Consider the following 6,000-nt stretch of genomic DNA (forward strand, 5'->3'; position numbering starts at 1 on the left):
CTGGTTCATCCTCACTGCAGGCCATCTACCTGAGTAAAGACTGTTGCTATGCCGTTTGTTTTAAAGAACAGGAGTTCACATAAAGAGAGCAACAACTCAGAAAATAATCCAGAACGAATACTTCCCAAGATTTTATTTTCTCTGTTTCTCTTAGGTTTAACCCCAGCTGGTGACTGAGCCCCATGCAGCCACTTGCTCTCTCTGGTGGATAGGGGGAATTAGATTGTAAACATGGGTGAGCTTAGGGGCTGAGATACAGCTTAATAGAAGAAAGCAAAAGCTGAACACAGTAGCAAAACAAAGGATTCGTTCACTATTTCTCATGGGCAGGCAGGTGTTCAGCCATCTCCAGGAAAGAAAGGTTTCATCATGCTCCATCACGTAGTTGCTGCTTGGGTTAACTGGAAGAAAAAGCTATGACTCTGAATGCGTGTCCCTTCCCCAGTTCTTCTTCCCCAAATTTTACATGCTGAGTATGATGTCCTATGGGATGGAATATCCCTGCGGTCAGCTGGGGTCAGGTGCTCTGGCTGTGTCACCTCCCAGCTCCTTTGATCCCCCCAGCCTCCTTGCTGAGTAGAGGAAAAGGTCTTGTGACTGTGTGAGCACTGATCAGCAACACCTAAAACATTCCTGTCCTATCAACACTGTTCTCAGCGCAAGTCCAAACCTAGCCCTATACCAGCTGCTGTGAAAAAAATTAACTTTATCCTAGTCAAAACCAGCACACAAGGATTTATCTCATGTTGGATCTGAGGTTCTGTTCTTAAAAAGTTCTTTTGACGCATAGCACTCCCTCAATAAATAAGGATTCTTCTCTGAGTCAGAATCACCTGCTTTGTCTTCATTGACAGTATCAACAGTTTTAATGTCTAAACATGATAAATGTTGGTTGCTGTCTTACAACGCCCTGAAAGGAGGTTGTATTAAGGTGGAGGTCGGTATCCTCTTCAATGTAACAGAACAGGAGAAAGTGGCCTCAAGATGCATCAGAGGAGGTTTAGATTGGATATTAGGAAAACTTTTCTTCACTGTCAGGGTGGTCAGGCATTGGAACAGGCTGCCCAGGGAAGTGGTGGAATCCTCAGCCCTGAGCATGCTCAGAAGGTGTGTGGATGTGGTACTTAGAGGTATAGTTTCCTTCTAAAAACCAGTGGTGGTACTGAGTTTACAGTTGAACTTGATGGTTTTAGAGGTCTTTTCTAACCTAAACGATTCTGTGATTTGATTTGCAGATTAGACCATTAAAAAAATGACGTATTGATGAAGAAGGAAGTTTACTTTCAAAAAAACATGGGAAAATACTAAGCAGCAAGATAACAGAAATCATATTATAATCAGATCTGTTTATTCTTTTTTATTGCAGGAGATTTAAACCAACAGAAGTGGAAATAATGACAAAGTTACAGAAGATATATGCAGCTATGCATTTTAAACATTCACTGTGTTTTGAAGTAAAGTCCTCTACATTTGAGAAATAAGATGTTTTTAAAATAGCTCTGGAACTGCTCATTTTATGCAGATAATAGTAAGATACACTGTATTTAGACCTTTATCTGTAACATTGTTTGTCATTTTACTACTAGTAGGTGGTTTTTTACATGATTATTTTTACTGTTGGTTTATGATTGGTCCGTTTGATTTTTATCTCCTAAACTGGAACTAGTGTTGTACTCACTGAATAAATGGTTGATATAGAAAGGGCATATTATCTGAGTGTTATAAAACTGGACGTGTAAGATCAGAAAAGTACTTCCACCAAAGAAAATGCCTTTTACTAGGTGATGAAGCAAATGTTACACAGCCGTTTTTACCAAAGAAATGGTGAAAGGGGAATCTTTATCAGGATTTAAATGATATATTAAGACAGTTACAATTCACTCTGAATAGTAAAATGCCTTCATTCTGACTGTTTTTTAGCTTCATGCTGAGTTCTGCTATACTATAGTCCTTAATAAGCTAAACACTGAAGTCCTGTAGAGCTCAGGTATTTCAGAGTAGCTGAAAGAGGTAATGGGGATACAGTACCTTCTCAAACTATAACTGCAATAATTCCTTATGCTTGAACAAATTACTGCACTTTCTGTGGCTGCAAAACCAGTTTGGTCATTATAATTTGTACCAAATTCTGAATTTTCGGGTTTGTACCTGTATATGCTTCTGATCATACATACTGTCTAGTTGGTAATTCTTTCAGCAAATGGTTGTTCCTTACACTCCTTGCAAAGCACAGAGTGTGTCTAGAGCAGCTAAAATTCTCAAGATAATCGGATAAAACAACACAAATATGACCACTTCCTTTACACAATAATTGTAACACAGCTGTTAATGACCTAGGGTACTGCTTTAAAAGAGTGAGTTGCCATAATACCATTTAGTTACATTATGCCTTCAGCAATTGAGAAATGTTCAGCTAACAAGGAGACAGCTGGTTGCATTAGTTGCCTTTGTTTGAAATAATTAAAATGTCAATTTTGAGAGGAAGAAGTAAAGTCTTCAAAAAATGTCTTTTCTCAATGAAAATGTAAGGAAAAAGGCAGCATTTGCAGACTTCATAAGAAAGCGAAAGAAAAGAACAACTAAAAAACATATAAAACATAATTTCTTTGTACCAGTTTTTTTTTATATAAAGGAATTAAAAACAAATAGATAAAACAGATTTCTTTATCTTCCTTTATTTTATCTGTTTTACTGTTCTTATGGGTTTGGGAAATTCCAGGAATCCATTGGCTGTTTTCTTACAGATGGGAGACAAAGTCCAGTCTGATGTATGCTTTTGTTTTTTGTAATTAATTTTCCAGTTTTAAGAACTACAAGTTAAGGTCCAAATAAGACACAGTGAGAAGTATATAAGCATTAGGTGATTGACTGTAAGGAGTGAACACTGATAAAGATTCCCCTTGCTTAGATACTGTGATTACTATATTTTGCTGTGGAGTTTCTATGCACTATCAAAAGCAGAATGCATCTAGTTTTTTATATGAATTTCTCATTGTTAAAGCAGTGTTTTTATTGTAGCAAGTTAATGTTCGCAGTTTTAAAAAGTTTACTTCTGTATAGTTCAGCGCATTTTAGAGTTTGTAGTAATTTGTTCCTTCTAGGTAGTTGAGTTGTAAAAAAAGGTAATCTTGGAAATCTAAGAATTATATTCTGAATAAAGCAGCGTTTAATATATTTTGCAGTGAAAATGACACTAGATACTGTCTGGAAAAAAAGCTCACCCATTAATCAGAAATGGTAACATCTTTCTGCCTTCCCTTAACATTCCTACTTGATCTTGCAGCTGGGGTATGAAGCCTTGGCTAGCATAGGCAAGTCATACAAATAGATTTTTTTTTTTTTTTTTGCGTTAACAAGGGAGAACCTGAATTAAGCTTGGATTTTAGAAGCAACACATCATAGATCTATCAGGACTCTATTAGTTTGGTCAGATTGGCTGCTGAAACTGTAGCTTTGCCCTGACTTACCTCTGGCATGTTGTACTTGCTTTGTCTGCAAGGGGTTTGGTGTTTATTTTTTGGTTGGTGAGTAGTTTTTCATCTTTGTAAAGGGTTTTATTCTGTGCATCTTCCCGTAGGTTTAAATTGTTTTGGGCTGCCCTACAGAGGGGAATAAAAAATAATATTAAATGATAAATAATTGACATTATTATTATTAATGGTCAACTTCAAAGACATAAATCCTGGTTTTTTTGGTCCAGGTACCACAATGAGATCTGGAACTCTTGAAATTTGAGAAGTATGTGTTGTGTTGTATGAAGTATGTATTGGGTATGTTCAAAATGTTCCTATTACAGTTGCTTTATCATCTTAGCCTTGAATGGAACAAAAACTTGGTAACTTTAGAAAAAAACCCAGAACTCTCGGCGGGGATTTTTTTATTTCTTTTTTAACTTCATTCAAGCCAGGAGATACCAAATAAGATCCAAAATAATTCTGAAGATATTTCCTTTAAATAGCAGTTGGGGCCAAGTGTAAGGATCCACAAAATCAGTTTCAATAACATAATTTTAATCTGTAATAATTAATTTACATGGGTAGACTGAGCAATTACAGCTGTTTGACAGATCTTGTCTTCCAAGATCGAAACCTTTTCTTGCAAGAGGGGATATTTTTACTGGGTTTTAAACCAGCTTTTGCAGCCTTACCCATTTCTCAGAGGAAAAGGTTGAATTCTGCGAAAGAATGCTGAAGGGTTGTTTCCTAATGCTAATGTTTCCTAAGCTGCTTCACTGCAAATTCTTCCTGCCGTTAGGTCCACAAGAAGCTGCAAGACCAAATTGCTAAGGAAGATGGACAAATATTAGCAGAGCTTCCAAACTGGGAGTTCAAATAGTACTGTATTAATATTTCTCTAGTATGGAGACCTACACATTAACCTGCAGTGGATCAGCATAATTAATAGGCTGTAGGTGCTTTGATGCACAGAATCCTGGGGGAGAGAGGGAAAATCCACCAGTACTGATGTTGCTACTAAAATCAGCATCCGTGTGCCTCTAACTCTTTTTTCAGCCAAAGAAAGTGAGGTTTATATTCTGCCTTTAAATTGCACCCTAGAACTTCTGAGTGGTGACTCCTGAGCAGTGAAAACTGAAGAGACTGATTGGTACCTTAAGGGTAGGGGAGGTTTTTGAGATGAGTAGTCCCTTAAGTGTTGAGCTGTCCAGCACATGTAGTCTGACCACTATTAGCCACATGGTGATTCAGTTCTAGCTGGAAGGTCCCCCAAAATGGGAAAGTGGAGATAGTGAGGAAGCAACCAGCTGGGAATTGTGTAGGGACATGAGAAGGAGCTGCATATTGGTATTCTGTGGGAGTCCTGAGGGACAGACAGCAGAAGCTGAGATGACTTGCAATTAGACATGCACAGGGAAGACTGAATGCCAATCTCTAGGAGATCATGTTTTCAGTTGTACCACTCAGAGTGTGTAGGACGTGGTGTACAGCAGCTGAAAACAATCTGCCATTGCTGAACACTTGGACAGATGAAAGCACAAAGCCAAATGAGATGTGTCATAACAGAACTAGAAGTTACATGCTTAGAAAATACTTCTCGGCTAGTTCAACAGTTTTGCAGTCTTGTCGCTTCATTATACTAAAATGTGCATACATACATGATAGTGAAAAAATAAACCAAGTTCCAAACTTTACAACTTCTAACTGAAAGTCTTGATTTGTAAAAGTTTACTGTTGGCAGTTGAGTTCATTGTTGTAGTTGTATAATGTTTGTTCTGTCGTATCCAGAACTACTTCCTTACAGAAGCTTCATTTGCTTTGTTTTTGCATTCAGCTTTATATTTAACCAAGGAAAGATTTTTGGTTTTTTTATTGCTTATGGTAATATTTCTATCAAATGACTTGCTGAATTATTTTCAGATTGACATTAAAAGTTAACAGTGCCTTGAAGGAAAAAATTTGTTTACCATAGTTAATTTTGTTTTTCTCTTTTGCAATATGTTTGTTAAAAGTTTTCCTGTGAAACTTGACAGCAAAATCTGTTTTTCTAGTGAAAGATTTAAGCCTAATGCTTTTTTCACGCTTGCCTTATTTTACATTCTGATTTTATATTCTGTGCTCACTCAACTATTTCATTGTATTGGTTAAGCAAATGGAAATACCCTATTAGTTTGATGTATATCAGTTAATGAGGATAGTAGTTATGAGTAGTGTGGGTTGATACATGTACTTAGAAATAACTTCAATAAATTTAACCATAAAATGATTGTGATCTTATGCCTGGTGTCTTAGAGAAACAATGTTAGACTCCTCTGTTTTTAAAAAAAACTTTTATTTATCCATACCCTCAGATCTTTATACCCAAACCACTCATTTACTTGATTACATGGCTATCTTTACTTAGATCTGTAACCTTCTAGATGGAAATTCCCAAAGATGAAGTAAAATGTGAGTAATTCCTTTTTAAATGCACATACTGCACTGGCATAGATTCATCCTTTCTGATTTGGATGTGTAAGTTATGAATTTGCATCCAGTGTTTCAC

General features: G+C 36.6%; 1 protein-coding gene across 2 annotated transcripts in view; it reads left to right on the top strand.

The window, feature by feature from the left end:
- EMB (embigin) overlaps positions 1-5,722 on the top strand; it is a 30,170-nt gene extending 24,448 nt beyond the window's left edge. For both annotated transcript variants that reach the window (XM_085042079.1, XM_085042080.1), the window contains exon 10: positions 1,367-5,722. The gene's annotated coding sequence lies outside the window, so the exon portion shown is untranslated. The remainder of the gene's footprint in view (positions 1-1,366) is intronic.
- Positions 5,723-6,000: the final 278 nt, after the last annotated feature.

The sequence above is a fragment of the Lichenostomus cassidix genome, chromosome Z (assembly GCF_008360975.1).
Source record: "Lichenostomus cassidix isolate B80296 chromosome Z, HeHo_3.0, whole genome shotgun sequence".
Taxonomy (NCBI): domain Eukaryota; kingdom Metazoa; phylum Chordata; class Aves; order Passeriformes; family Meliphagidae; genus Lichenostomus; species Lichenostomus cassidix.